Genomic DNA, 16,279 nt, shown 5'->3' with positions numbered 1-16,279 from the left:
TTCTATGTAAAAAATAACTTTATCCCTAATCAAAAGTCAACCTCTGGCTGTCTTTTGATATCTTCTATTCCCATCTCAGTCAAATGCCTCACAAGAATTATCTTTATTTTCTGCCTTGACTCATTCTTTGGGCATCAGGCAACCAATTCCACCAAGTCAAAGAGATTGCCCTAGCTTTCATCTCTCCCTCATCCTTCAATGGACTGTTTTCAGACTTCATATTGTTAAACCCTCTGTAGCATTTGGCTTACAGTCAACTTTTCTTCCTTGGCTTCTATGGCACAGTTCTCTCAGGGTTGTCTCATGATTTCTTTCCAGTCTCCATGGTTAGTTCTTTCTCTTGTTCCCACTCTAAAATGTAGATGATCTGTTCTTTTTTTGGTAAGTGCTCACACTGGACATAGTATCCTCTTCTGTGACTTCCATTTATAGGCTGAAGATTTATGAACTGGTGAATGAATGATTACTTTTAAATAATATATCTCATCTCAGGAATGATTTGAAACTGTTAGCAAGAGTATAAAGAATCTACTGAGCAGCACACAAAAAAAGTATGCAGTAAAAGAACAAAGGGCAAAACCAAAGTATAACCAAGAAGAGTGAAGCTAGATATACTATAAGTCCCAAATTTTGTCCTAAGCTTTTTGTGAATACAATGAGAAGATGGTGAAATCTCATCATGGTTATACAATCCAAAATGCCCAAAAGATACACAATCCAGTTGTTTAAGAATACAACCATTCTTGCCATGGAAATGAGTAGGTTTCTCACAGAGTGGGGTGAGGAGGCTTCCAAATGATATGAGTCACATCCTCAATGCCATCCTTCCAGAAGATGCACTCGAGTTCTCAGGGTTCATATTTTTTTTTTGAATGAATAAATGTTTAATTAAACATCTAGAAAATGGAATATCATGGCAACTGCATTCATCATTAAATTTAGTATGCATTAACGACCAAATTACATTTGGAAATAATTTGAAAATTAGATTTTCTCAAATCACAGAAATTCCCAAGTATGCCAATGATTGCCAAGAAATCAAGCCAATAATAAATGTGAATTTCCTTGAAGCTAAATAATTTCAAAAGAAAAAAAACTTTCAATATTTTTAGCCCCCCCCCTTTTTTTTTTTACTTACAGTGAGATATAGATACAAAAAAATGCCTAGCACATGAGTGAGGCTTTAAGACTCTAGGGAGGTTATAAGAGTGGCTGGGTAAGAGATACTAGTGGCTTCTATTGGTGCGTTTTAGGCTTACAGCATATATGTTGGAACACTGTCCAGGAGACCCTTGGAAAGGCTTCTTTGAGGACAGGACATTTGAAGAGAGAGATTTGAATAGCAAGGAGGCACCAGCCATTCCAAGATCTGGAGAAGAGGTTCTGGGTAGAGGCTTTATACAGGGGCTGACTTGTTAGATTTTTAACAAAAAGAAGATTATTTTGGCTGGTCTGAAATTGGAGCTGGATGATTAAGAGGAAACAAAGCATACAGAGTCTCCAAGACAATGTCACCCTGGGGAGTAACCTGATCAAATTTGTTTCAGACCTTCTCTGTTCAATAATGCAGTAGCCACTTGCCATGGAGCTTAGGAGCATTTCACTGTGGCTATTGAAACTGTGAAACAGAACTTTCCAGTTTACTTCTCATTAATTAAAATTAAAATTTAAAAAACTGATACGCATATTGAAATTGAGCTCATGGAAGACTTTTAGGTATGTTGGGAACAGCAGGAACACGGGAATCTACATGTTTCAACTGTAAACTTTATGAAACCTAAAAAGCCAGATTGACTATTTCCAAGGAACATGTAGATTCACATGCCCAATTACAGATGTGCTGTAAAACAAACACAGGATCTTGAAGCCTTTGCACTAAGAGAATGCAAGATATCACATTTAGTAATGTTTTATACTTACCACATGTTGAAAAAATAGTTTGGTTATATTGGATTAAATGCAACATTTCTTTTCTTTAGAGACAGGGTCTCGCTCTGTCGCCACGCTGGAGTTAAGTGGCGCCATCAAGCTCAGTGCAACCTTAAACCCCTGGGCTCAAGCGATCTTCCCGCCTCAGACTCTGGAGGAGGAGCTGGGACTACAGACGCCTGCCAATGTGCTGGGCTAATTTTTAAAATTTTTTGTAGAGATGAGGTCTCAGTATGTTGCTCCGGCTGGTCTCAAACTCCTGTGCTCAAGGGACCCTGCCGCCTCAGCCTCCCAGAGTGCTAGGATTACAGGCGTGGGCCATGCGCGGGGCCTAGCATAATATTAAGGTTTGTTTCACCTGCTTGTTTTTTTTTAAGTTACTAAAAATGTAAAATTAGGTATGTGGCTGGCATTATTTTTCCACTGGACAGCCGGTCGCCCGTGGAAGCAGAGGCTCTCCGGCATCTGGAGTCTTCCAGGCAGGGCCACAGTGGTCCGACCCAGGCAGGCGTGGGGGTGCAGAGAAGTTTCTGGATGTATTACGCAGTCAAGAGCCATGTCAGTGAGTTTGCACGGTCCCCGCTGAACGGAGGAGGCAACGTTGCCTCCTCAGCTGAGTGGCCTGACAGGGCCGGAGACTGGAACCTTGCTCTGTCCGGAACGCGAATGTCCCACATTCGGTGGTGTCCGCTTGAAACCGCCCAGCGGCCCTCCAGGGGGCGAGAGCGGGATTTGAACCCGGCCCGACTCCTGAGGGCCCGGCCCAAGCGCGCCACGTTCCCGCGGCGCTCTCTCCTGGCAGAAGTGAGAGAAAAACGTCCACGACGGATTCCAGGGCCGCCTGCCCTCAGGACCAGGAGCCCTTCAGAGGGGAGCCCTTCAGAGAAGCTCCTGGCGACAGCGCTCACCTGCTGACAGACCATGAAGCCGCCAACGCGCCTGTTTCTCCTCACACCTGACTCAACCGCGGCGGCGCCGCACTGCCGCCTCTCTCCCCGAGGGTTCGTGTCTTATAAACATATTTCATTTAGGCAACAGGTAAGAATAAGAGTCAATTTAGTTAAAGAAATTCTGTTACAGGCCAATATAATATGGTTTATGTTCCCAGAGAAATGTTTTAGAGTATCTTGAAGATAGTTTTATTGTCTTGCAAGCAATTCTCCCTGAATAGTCTCTTAAAACAGCTGTTGATACCTATTAAGGTGGTTGAGCATGAGATTCTACTCTGCGGCTTGTATTCAATCTCACATACTTATATTTCATGCTTTACTCTAAATATTAAATAGTTATCTGCACCTCGATATCCCACAAGTTGTCTCAGTTTCCCAAGCTGGACCCATTATTTCCCTCCAACCCTGTCTTTCCTGGCCCTCTGACAGGGAATGACAACGTCATGCGCCCAGTCATACCAAGAAATCTTGGAGTCATCCTAGACTTTGGTCACTTGTTTCCTCTGCCCCTCACACCTAATAAATACCCACATCCTTCTGATACAGTCTCCTCAGGTCTTGAGTCTCTCTGTCTCTGCTTCCTAGCTCAATGCCACTGTTTTAGTTCATTCAGGACCATTTCTTGCCTGAACTACTGCCTTGTCTTAACTGGCTTCCTTGGTCCTAGTCTGGCCCTTTCTCCTGTGATCCAGTTTCTACCTCATTCACTTTTGTATTTACCACAGTGGCCAGCACATAGCAGGCAAGAAAGGTATTATTATTGGATGGATTCATATATGGATGAATATATGTGGGCCATATCAGTGGCACTATTGTAGTAGTGCTTTGTAGTATCAGAAGTATAACTATACTCATTTATGTGCTGTCAGGATTGTGGCAAATAGTTGTGCAAAGTGGTCATAAAGTGTAGTGTCCCAGATTCAGAGCCTTCTTTTTATCTTTCACCTGTGCAAACAACTGAGGAGGAAGAGAACGAAAAACTCTCTTCTCTGGTTATTGTTAGAAGAGATGCCAAGAGAGGCCTAAAGAGAAGGAGGAGATGAACATGCGGAGTGAGTTACATAGTTGTGTGGCAACTAATAGCCAGGTGGGAGATAAAGCTGTCAAGAAAAGCTGTCAAGATTTAAGTAAGGACCCAGGTGTGGAGATGCTTAAGTAAGGAGAAAAGGGGAAGAAAACACACTTATATTAATAACTGCGTAGTATTTGTTGAGAGAGGATGAAGGGAAGTATTTATTTGAATCTTAAGAATATACTGTGGGACTGGGAAGCCATAGGGACAATTGTAAAGTAAAATATAACAAATGACATGGTAATTGGTTGAAAGTAAAAAGCAACATTGTAAGAAGCTCTTGATGGGAATAATTGTGTTAAAGCACTTATAGCTACAAACCATCATCTGCTAGAAGTAGGATTTCTGTTGTGTTTACATCCAAGTAGAACAGTGCCATGTATAGGCTAAGAAAAGAGTATTAGAAATCCATGAGAACCACATTGAGGCTTCACCTCTTCTTAGTCCATGTGTGAGAGAAAGGAATGAGCTAGAGTAAATTGTTTTAATGAGCATGACTTTATGATGCTGGTCCTGGCAACGCAAAGATAGTAGTAAATCCCTTTGGTAATATTTCTTATTGAAGTACTAAGCTAATCAAGAAAGTAGATTTCATACTGGGTACCAACTCCTGTCACATAGATTGTGACTTACAGAACAGGCTCTGTCCTACAGAAACTGTGCACCACTGAGCAGAGAAGAGCTCCTGGAGCAAAAGCATTTACTTAAATCTTTTAAGTCATGGAGCTACCCCTTTGTATTTAAAGGCATATTGTATCTCTGTCTCTTTTCTCAATGGAAAAGAAAAAAGAGGAAGGGAACATTTCTAGCTTATTGAATATCTACTGACAGTAATAAACACATTGAGAACTAATGTGTAGTAAACACTATGTTTAGGGCACTGGTCTCAGTGCTTTAGTTGCATTATTTTATTTATGTAATCCTTGCAACAACCCTATAATACGGCTATAATTCACTGTTACCAGGACACATCTCTTTCCAAGGCAGTGGAAGAATCAAATTTATCGACTAGGGGAAGATGGGATTCAAGCCGGTCACACTGCTCCTGTAGCTCACCAAGTGATTCAGGGAAGACTGTGTTACTTAGAGCTTCAATGTGCTCACCTGTAAGTTGCAGATAGACTAGCTATCTTGAAGAGTTATCTTGAGGATTAAAGATAATATTATATAAAGGATCTAACACAGAGGAAGTGCACAATTAAAGGGAATTGATATCAAATTCTTTCTTAGTTAACCCTTGAGCCCTCATGTTTTAAAGAATAAAATTAGTCTTCACCATCCTCCTTTACACCCTGCTTTTTATTTTTTTTTTTAAGTTTGTAGAAAAGAGAGTCCGGAAGCAGATCATCAGACCAGCTCATAATGAAAATGGGGAGTGTTTTCCTCCGGCTAATGAGTTTTAGTCACCTCTGTTAAGAAATAGCCAATTTTCGAGCCCCAAAAGTTAATATTATAAACAGGTTCCTAGTTATCTACAAGTCCTTGCCAGAATGTCCAGTAGAGACTGAATCAGAAGAAAAGTTCCAGGAATCCTGGACTGGACCAGATTATTTTAAGTTAATATTTGACCCTCAGGCAGGGGAAAGCACAAATAAAAGAGATTAAGCCACAGGTGGTCCTGATGACATATTTCCCTAAATAGACTATAGTAATCTAAGTAGACTGAAGTGGTATAGGTTGGTTTTTGAGAACTTCAGCTGGTCAGAGGGTATTTGGGTGTTTTCAGGAAACAAAAGGCAGAAGTGACAAACAGTGACATATGGTGAGAATGATTCATGAAAAAACTAATAACACTACCAATTTCTATCATTAGCATCCTGGGGAAGCTACGGAATTATTCAGGGGCTTGGTCTTAATTATCTTCTAATGACGATTTGATTTCATTTGCTCTTTGTAATTTCTCATTTTTATTTTTCTTTCCATACACTTGCCTTGTTTTTAATTTCGTTCTGTTAAAATGTTCCATGATTAATATTCTCCGTTCAGCAGCTGAGCTCTTCACAGGAAGTCCTAATGTCAATCTCACAAGTAATGTAACTAGTTATGAGGGGACCTGACATTACTGCTGCTGGTCATATTTTTATGTGTTACCTCTACTCAACAAAAGGAATGAGAGAAGTTCAGAGAGAAGCAATGTGGTATCTACTTGTTTTATTTATTCATTTATTTTTTTGAGACAGGGTCTTGCTCTGTCTACAGTGCTAGAGTGCAGTGGCTCTAGGTGGAGGGTTAGCTCTCTTTTACTTTCCTCCCTGTCTGCCCCAGTTGCACACACATACTCACTGCAACCTCAAACTCTTGGGCTCAAGTGGTCCTCCTGCTTCAGCCTCCAAGTAGCTGGGACTATAGGTGGGCACCATACCTGGCTCATTTTTGTATTTTTTGTAGAGGTGAGGTCATTTCCTTTGCATGTATACCTAGTAGTGGGATTGCTGAATCATAAGGTAGTTCTGTTTTTAAATCTTGGTCTTTCAAGTAAGAGACTTTCCTCAAATGTTTCACAACATACTATAGGGGGATTCTAGTTTGGGTAATGACCTAGTAACTAAATTGGATACTTTCTCTTTTGGAATTTATAAGGTGAGACACACAGCAAGAGGGCAATTAGTGAGCAGTAGTAGAAAGAGAACACACATGAACATGGTCTGAGACAAAGGGAAGCTGAGTCACAAGAATGAGTCAATAGCTCTTGTAAGTCAGGAAATGACATTCCCTGTAACTCAGGGAATGACAAACAGGTATGTTACTGGGTGTCTGGAACTGTTGATGTCTATTGTTTTCTGAATGGGGATGAATGACTTATAAGGTCCATGAAGTCAAAATAAGTTGTTACTTGAATAGTTTTCTGAACCTTCCATTTTTTTTTTATACATCCTTAAAACCAATTCTTACTATTGTGGTTAAACTGAGAGTGCTTGTATCTTGTAGCCCAAAAGGCCTTAGCACACACACACAATAGAGGGTTTAATTAGAAGAAATGATTAACATAAAGTATAAAATCTGCAGCTTATACAGTTTAGGCTAAAAGTTTCACCAAGTTCCCATTCTCTTTGGGTGCCAGCAAGTCATATAGACACTAGGAATGTGCTCTGTGGTCACAGTGCCTGGATTTGAATCCTGGCTGTGTGAGCTTAGGCAGATCACTGAATTTCTCTGAGCTTTATTTCCTCATCTGTAGGGATAATAATCAAAGATAGTTCCAGAATTTCTCTTTAGAGGAGGCTTATGGTTGCCATCTGGTTGGAAAGGGAGCTTTACACTGAGCTTGTGTAGCACTTTTCAAAAAAATCTATTGTCTCTATCAAAGAATGGGGAATGACTGATGGTGATTGTTGGTGTGTGTGTTAAAGACATCCATTGGCACCGTCATTGATAATAATAACATTGGTTTCTTATGAGGGCTAAATTAAATGATATATTTAAAAAGTTTAACATAATGCCTAGCAATAAATATTCCACACATTATTAATGATAGTATTACATTATCAGGCTAGGCCTAGTGGCTCATGCCTGTAATCCTGGCACTGAGAGGCCAAGACAGGAGGATCACTTGAGTCCAGTTTTTTAAGATCAGCCTGGGCAACATAGTGAGACCACAATCTCTAAAAAAAATTTTTAAACTTAAATAAATTATGATATTTTTGTTATTAGGCAACTGAATGAAGGAGATATCACAGGGAGGAAGAAGAATTTCTTGAAATTACAGGGGGAAGCAGGTCCTGGTGTCTCTACAGTATTTCATACCAACAGGCTTAGTAAGCCTCTACTACAAAATCTGGAATTGAATAAGTGTTGGTCTGTTTGTTGTACCAGATCCTATCTCTTTAGCTCTCTAGAGAACTCCTCTTCCATGGTTATTGCCTGTGGTTAGAACTGCTGAGTCTTTGCTCTATTACTGTGTCATACCCTCTTACAACTGCATTTGTAGAGAACTATTAATATCTTTATATTGTACCCAGGGACTTGCTTCCCAAAGATTCTGCTTCTGATTTTTATATTTTTATCCTGATGGCAAAATTCAGTTTTGACTCCTGGTAGCCAAGCATCTTATTTTTGTTTTCCAGGCTGTTTCCTGCATAAGGTCTTTATTTACTTTGCAAATTTCATCATGCCAATATGATGAGACTGAGATGTGGCACATGGAAACACAACCCTGAATGTTTACACAAAGGGTACAGTGAAATTATACTGTTAATAAAATCTTATAAAATGTATTTCTTTTATTCTTGTTCATTCAAAATTTCCCATGAATTACCACGTAAGTTGAGATGTAGCTTTTAAAAAGCCATTGTTGTTGTGGGTTGGCTGCGAGCTATGGCTAAACACCATCCAGATTTGATCTTTTGCCACAGGCAGGCTGGCGTTGCCATTGGAAGATTGTGTGAAAAATGTGACGGGAAGTGTGTAATCTGTGACTCCTATGTGCGTCCCTGCACCCTCGTGTGAATATGTGATGAGTGTAACTATGGCTCTTACCAGGGGCGCTGTGTGATCTGTGGAGGCCCAGGAGTCTCTGATGCCTATTATTGTAAGGAGTGTACCATCCAGGAGAAGGATAGAGATGGCTGCCCAAAAATTGTCAACTTGGGGAGCTCTAAGACAGACCTCTTCTATGAACGCAAAAAATACGGCTTCAAGAAAAGGTGATTGGTGGGTGGCCCCTTCTTCCCCCCATCAAGCTGCCACAGCTGCCAGAAAAGACGCCTACTACTACCAGCAGAACAGGAGCGGAGCCCAGAGCATCACCGGAATTGCCTGCTAGTGTACTGGCACCTTGCCACCCTTTCCTGTCCCCTCACCCAGACATGTGGTAGGCATAGAAAAGGATTCTTCACAGAGCACCCTGGCAGACTATATGAGAGAAAAATTGATAGTGTTTTTTTCAGCTCACTACAGCCTCTTCTCCACATTGATATGTTCTCTCTACAGTAGGAGTTTCTAGAAAGAAATAATATTTCTGTATTGTCTGAGGAGTTGACTGTGAAGCTACACACAATGAAAACCATGTTCTTGCAGCAGCTCTGATGGCAGTTGTCCTTGAGGAACCATCAGTGTGTGGTGGGGAGCTCTCAGAGTGATAAATGTGGGTGTGTAATCTTGTAACGCTTACCAGGCAGTGCTGGTTTCATGTTATTTTCCTTCTGAGAAATTGGAAACCCTTTCTTTTGCTATTATATTAATAAAGCTGGCGTTTATTTTCTGGCAAAAAAAAAAAAGCCATTGTTGTTAAGGCTTAAAGAGTAAATGCTCTTTGAGGCAGAATTAGGGCACTTATTTGCCTGTGTCAGCTGTTTAAGAAAGCTCAGAATTCTCATGCACACACTTGCAGACTTAAATTTGCTTTGATTTAATTTCCTTTCTCATCACCCTCACCCTCACTTCCACTTACTTCCTGCTCTTTCATGCTAGAGTTGGTGTTGCTTTGGTTTGGCTTTTCTGAATAGGTTTCAGCTTAATTTGTCCCTTTGTCTTTATCTCCATGAAGCCCTTTAATGAAACACCTTTGTGCAAGGGTGTTCATAGCTTTCACTATGGTCCTTAGGAAGGACTTCTCTCTTTGACCCTACAGTGAGTCATCTATCCTTCTCTGGTCCTAGTCTGGAAGTAGGGGGAGGGGGTTGGACATTCTCCAAGTTTTAAGAACTTTGCTTATTATTAAGATGGCCATTCTCAACTTTTATTTCTAACACTTATGGGCTGGGCACAGTGGTTCATGCCTGTAATCCCAGCACTTTGGGAGGCCGAGGTGGTAGGATCACTTGAGGTGAGTAGTTTGAAACCAGCCTGGGCAACACAGTGAGACTGCATCTGTACAAAAAATAATTTAAAAACATTAGCCGGCATGTAGTCCTAGCTACTTGGGAGGCTGAGGCAGGAGAATTGTTCAAGCTCAGGAGTTCGAGGATGCAGTGAGCTATGTTTGAACCACTGCACTGCAGCCTGGGCAACACAGTGAGACCCTGTCTCTTGGGGGGAGGGGTGGGAAAGAATGCCTACAAGGATGACTTTTACATAAACAGCACACTTCCATGGGTATAACTGGATTTCATAAAAATCTTACCACACTAGGTATATCTTTTTTCTCTCCCACTCAAGAATGTAGTTAGAAATGTTAGTGAGAGTGAAAATATTAATGGGATAACTTTTAGTTTACTGTAATTTATAAACTTCATTATATTATAATGCATACCAAATTACTTAAGATGTACTTCATAATTGATCAAGATTGCTCAATGAATTTTTTTTTTTTTTTTTGAGACAGAGTCTCACTTTGTTGCCAGGCTAGAGTGAGTGCCGTGGCATCAGCCTAGCTCACAGCAACCTCAAACTCCTGGGCTCAAGTGATCCTCCTGCCTCAGCCTCCCGAGTAGCTGGGACTACAGGCATGCACCACCATGCCCGGCTTAATTTTTTCTATGTATATTAGTTGGCCAATTAATTTCTTTTTTATTTATAGTAGAGACGAGGTCTTGCTCTTGCTCAGGCTGGTTTCGAACTCCTGACCTTGAGCAATCCGCCTACCTCGGGCTCCCAGAGTGCTAGGATTACAGGCGTGAGCCACCACGCCCGGCCCCTCAATGAACTTTTGAAACTTTTTTCCCCCAAGCAATAGTATTCTTTTTAGCTGAGAAGCCTAACATGTAAAAAAAAAAAAAAAAAAAAAATGGAGAGAATTTCAGTGATTGGTGAGGGTAGCACCCCAGAACTTAATCTTTTCGGTGTTCTTTGGACCCCCAAACCCCTCCATAAAATTGTTAGGGTTTTGCACAGCACAATTTGAAAACCCCAGTGGCCTTGATTACATCTTAAACTATAAGCAATGATTTCATGGAGTTGAAGCCACTCAACTGTGATATCATAGTACCATTTGGAATGTTAGAACTGGACTTTTATGCACTACCCTCCTCCATCATTACCGTGACCCTGCAGGCAATTTAGAAATTTTCTTACTCTTATTGTGGCTCATGATTACAACCTGGGAGACAAGGCTGCCTGGCCTGCTGTGTTCTCCCAAACTGTTATTGCCATCTCATCTTTGTCCAATTCAACTTCACCTTCCTAGCTGTTATCTTACTGAGTGCCCATATGTCCTCTTCATTGTGACTCTGGAAACCCTCTTCTATTGTCAATATTCTCCTTTATATACTCCATGGCAACCTTTGCTCCTTCCTCTATGTTACTTTATCTTGGTTAATGACATCACTATCCTCCTCTCTCTGAGTTGTCATCTCTGATTATTCCCTTTCAGGTACCCTCCACTCCAAATTACTCATCAAGTACTATTAATTCTATCTCTAAAATGTTTCTTAAATCTAACATTATTGTCTCTCTTCTAGGCTATTAAAATAGCTTCTTGCACACAACTGTGAATATAGTCTATATTCAAAAAAGTTTGCTGAATGCAGTACATACTAGTTTTAATCTTTTCCAAATGTCTATACCATCTTTCTTGCTTTTTTCCTTGATTTGTAATATTCTTCCTGGCTTTAAGCTCATATTTGGAAAAAGATATTTCAGTATTTTTTCTATGCAATATTTATGGTGGGCTGTCTTTTGGAAGACTAATAGTAGTAACCTTAAGGTAGTATTTTCATATGATACATAGCAAGCTTTAGCAATTTTACTCAATTTTATAGAGGGGTTCTCAACCTTAGTTTTGTTATGATCAGGTATTGCAGAAATTCATGGGGGAGGAAGAAGTGAAATTATAACATACATTTGTGCTATAATTGTGTATACTCAAAGCTATTTTTATATTGTAGTCAGTCAAAAATCTGTGTTTGCCCAAGAGAATGTGATGTGTTTGAGAATGTCATCTGATGTGTATAACTTAAATTTTCAGTTTCTCAGTTTCCTCATCTGTAATGTGAGTATCTTAATGTTATCCAGATCAATGGTACTCAGATCATAGGAATGCAAATTTAGTTGTATAATTGATGCAAAGTTCTTAGCCCGGGGCATTGCTCAAAGTAAACCCTCAAAAACTAGGAGGTATTACAATCAACCTAGAGAAGATACTTACAAAAAACTGACAGTTTATAAGCCTCACCTGACTCATAGATGTATGAAGTTTCACTTGCACAGTATTTTTGTTTCTTTTAAGTGCATTGGTTACCAACATTAAACAATTTGGGATATATTATATAAAATATGTATTTCAGGCTTTTTTTGAAAAATTGGAAGATTTGACAATAACACTTGGCAGCAATCAAAAACTCTTATCAAATTTATTATAGTAATTATTGCTATTTATTGCTTTATACCAAAGGTACATTATTCTTTTACTACCAGCTGGTTTCTAACTCCTAGTCTAGAGAATTTTGGTGGACCTGACCTTCTATTAATATTTTAGAGATTTAAAAAGTTGATTTAAACTACACTAACTTTTATAAGTGATAGTAATGTTTATCTAAAGAGCAAACATGAATCACACTCTTCTGATGGCCTTTCTAGTTTGACTTAAAGAATTACAAAACTGTTAATACTCACTAAAAACTAGTGTCTGAGAAGCTGTGGTAGGCATGAGCCCCTCCTTGGGAGAAACCCTGTTTTCTTTCTTTTAGGGAGTTCTCTATCTAGTAAGAAGGAAAAGACAAGGACATACACAACTACACATCAAGGAATAATGTGGTTAGTTTGTCTAATCATAGGAGTACAGAGGGATGTCGTACCACAGAGAGAAAAGAGATTTATTTGGGTGGGATCTGGGAAAGAACAGTGCAGTCTTTCTAAAGAGGTCCATTTATTTAGCAAATGCATTTAGGGACACTAAATAGAGAAGTTGGTAGAATGTGCTGGGCATGCAGAACCTGCCCTTGAAGGGCATACAGTCTAATGGGGGAGAGGTGAACAAGTGAGGCCAGCAAAATGTGACAGAGAAAGACTACAAGAGTAATATGCAACAGATAATTTAGTCCAGTGATCAATTCTACCTGAAATTAGGGACATGGGGGGATTCAGTCTTAAGGGACTTCAAAGAGGAAATAACTCTCACATTAGGAATTTAAATGGTGAGTCAGTGTTCAGGTAATGAAGAAAGGATAAAAGTGAGTTTTAGGTAGATTAAACAAAAGAAAGTAAGATATGTCAATTGACTTTTAAAGAAAGGTTAGCGTTATAATAGTTCCAAATGGAAATTTGACAAATTAGTTAGAAAGAACAGCAATAATTAAGTCATGTGGTTTGGAGCATGTTCAGGACAGATCGATAACTCTCTTTGACCTCATGACAGGGAGTAGTGAGAGAGTAGAATAGAAAGGAAGATGAATTTCAGATTTTGCAAGGCTATGAAAGCCATAGTAAGAAGTTTAATGTTAGGAAACATTCTTGAGCATGGAAAGACAGGCCCAAAGCCAAACTATGAGATAAGAATTCTGGTGACAAGTATGAGGGCTGGACACAGTGGGGAGAGATTAGTGTATGTGGGAGTAGTGGGTGGTTAACCAAACTTGAGACTGAGGAGTTTCTTAATGATTATTGAAGATTTTGGTGGGTAACATCCAGAAGTTGCCAAACCTTATCTTCTGTTTTAGAATGAAAGTATTACATAAAAAAGAGGAAAACTACCTAAACAATTGTTATGCAGGTTACTCTACAGTACCTGATTTGATTTTTTGAGAGGACTGCTGTTGCTGATGAGCCTTGCTTGTGGTGAGGAGGTAGGAGCAAGGGAGAAATTGGAATGGGTAATATTGCTACCTGTTGGAGCAGCTACCTGATCACCCAGGAGATTTGCGTAGTTTCTTCCTCTTACCATCTCTCCCCTCTAGCAACCTGTAACAAAAAGGATGCTATTATGGAAGAAAATTAAAAAAAAAAATTAGCTAGGCATTTTTTCACACTATCTGTACTTAACATTTTACAGTTTCTAACTCATTAATCCCCATAACAACACTATGTGGTAGATTTTTTAAATTCCATTTTATAGTTGAAGTAAACAAGACTCCGAGAGGGTAAGAGACCCATGCAAGGTCACATAATGAGTAAATGGCAGAGCCAAGATCTGAACCCAGAAATATTCAAATTCACAGCCCATCCTTCCTCCAACAAATGAATAATATTGTTTCGTATTTTTATATTATTTTAGAAAATGCACTTATGAAATATTATTATTAATATATGTCTCCAAAGTTGACATCATATATCCCAAATTTGGGCAGTAAGGAAAGGAGCAATTAGATAAATGTATACCAACGGAACACCTCTCTTTCCAATTTCATTCATGCAAGTTTAACTTTTATACACTGAAAAAGCCTGCTATCATGAAATTAGGCAAGCACAAATGTAAATGACATTTTATTTTTTTTCTTGTTTAATTGTAAGAGTTGGTCTCACCTAAGATTAGAAAATATTTTGGTACATCACCTCTCACAAGAACATAAAAAATTAAATTGAAAAATTTATGCATCACTGTGAATTCTTTGTGACTGAGTTGTCAATTGCTGCCTTCAGGCAATGAACCAATGTTTATTAAGTAGGTACAATGGTCAACGTGCTTTGCCAGGCTTTGTGGAACGTCTCAAAGGAAATAGCTGTGGACGTGATTTTTATCACAAGAAAGTTATGATTTAATGAAGAAGATGGACAAAATATATAAAAATAGGGGAGAACATGAGCACATAAGTAACTATAACTCTATGACATAAGATCATGTATGTATCACTATAAAATAATGATTATATTAATAACAGTAATACATACATGTCTAGAGACTGTAAGTATGGCTATTAAGACTATTAAGTAGGAGTGCTCTTCATAGACTGAATATAGTAATCAATTCTGAGAAAAGTTTGGAAAAAATTTTATAAAATTGGAAATCAATGAAGTCTATAGAAATTCAAATGCTTATTAGACATTTTTATGACTTCTTTAAAGTATTATGACTTAAAGCTTTTCCAAATTGTACAGTCTGTGACTAACAAGTGATATAAAATAGAAAAACTTGAATTAAAACCAATTTAGCAATCTTTGACATTCTCAGTAGAGCTTATAAACTTCATTCTTTTTCAGAGTTGTTCAAATTTAAACAGATAACTTGAAGGCTACTAAGTACAGATGAAATAGTGCACAGAATTATCAGAATGAACATTTATGATATAAAAAGTTACTCATAATAGCTCATTAGAACATTCATTATTTTAAACAGAATAAGACATCATATTGATGTTATGCTTCAATGAAAAATACATTGAAGTAGCAACTAGTCCCTGGGTCTTTTCCAGTTTTGAATATAGTTGTAAATAATTATTGAGAATTAATATTCAAATTAAAAATAGTCGAATCTGTAGTAATGATAGTGTATGATTCACATCAGTCATGGAATATAGTAGCATTGGAATTAGGGTTTTGAATGCTGAAAGTTTTTATACTTCTGCTCCATGTATTACTAGAAAAACAATGTTTTATTCTCGAGGAAAAGCATGATAAAATGGCTCAAGTGCTAGGTGAAAACAGAAGGAATTATGGTCCTACTTTTGGCTTAGAACATGATTAGTTCAAATATTGTATACAGTAGTTCCTTGAACAAACATTATAACCAGTAGTGTCTCAGGGGTTACATTTCAAGATTCCCAGTGCTTGATGCTTGAAACCATCAGTAGTAGTGAACTTGATTGTCATCAATATGAACACATTTCCATTCATGTCTTCCATCCACAAATTTAAAGCTTTTTACATTTTAACTAAGCACTTATATCATACACTGTGGCCATAATGTTTGCAATTTGAGGTATGACAGCAAACCTAGATCAAATTTCTTTTTCCTTCTTCATAATTTCATGGATAAAAGATTTGTTCTTTGTTATTGATACATACATTTGTTCTTTGTTATGGGGTACATGTGATACCCCATTTTGTTACATGTGTAGAATGTGTAATGATCAAGTGAGGTTATTTGAGGTATCCATCACTTTGAGTATTTATCTTTTACATGTGTTGGGAACAATTTAAGTCCTCTCTTCTAGCTACTTTGAAATATTTAATATATTGTATCACTCTACTGTACTTTGAATGATGAAACTCATACTGTTTATCTATGTATGTTTGTACTCATTAACCCATTTTTCTTCATTCCTCCTCCCACCTACTACCCTTCCCAGCCTTTACTGTGTATTATTCTACTCTCTACTTTTATGAGATCAACTTTTTTAGCTACTCAGATGAGCACACAATTTAAAACTCATGAATTGTTTATTTCTGTAATTTTGTATTTGATATTTTTGGACTATGGTTGACTGCTAGTAACTGAGACTGGGAAAAGTGAAACCACACATAAGGAGAGACTACTGGATTTTTGAGCATTGATTTTTTTTGTTTGTCCTTTCATTCA

The 16,279-nt window shown here is 38.5% G+C and overlaps 1 pseudogene; it reads left to right on the top strand.

Moving 5' to 3' along the window:
- Positions 1 to 8,253: 8,253 nt before the first annotated feature.
- Positions 8,254 to 8,968, top strand: LOC142873354 (PHD finger-like domain-containing protein 5A pseudogene; annotated as a pseudogene).
- The last annotated feature ends 7,311 nt before the right edge of the window (positions 8,969 to 16,279 follow it).

The sequence above is a fragment of the Microcebus murinus genome, chromosome 10, assembly GCF_040939455.1.
Source record: "Microcebus murinus isolate Inina chromosome 10, M.murinus_Inina_mat1.0, whole genome shotgun sequence".
Classification (NCBI taxonomy): domain Eukaryota; kingdom Metazoa; phylum Chordata; class Mammalia; order Primates; family Cheirogaleidae; genus Microcebus; species Microcebus murinus.
The sequence above is the reverse complement of the archived record's forward strand: the minus strand, read 5'-3'. Positions and strand labels throughout refer to the sequence as shown.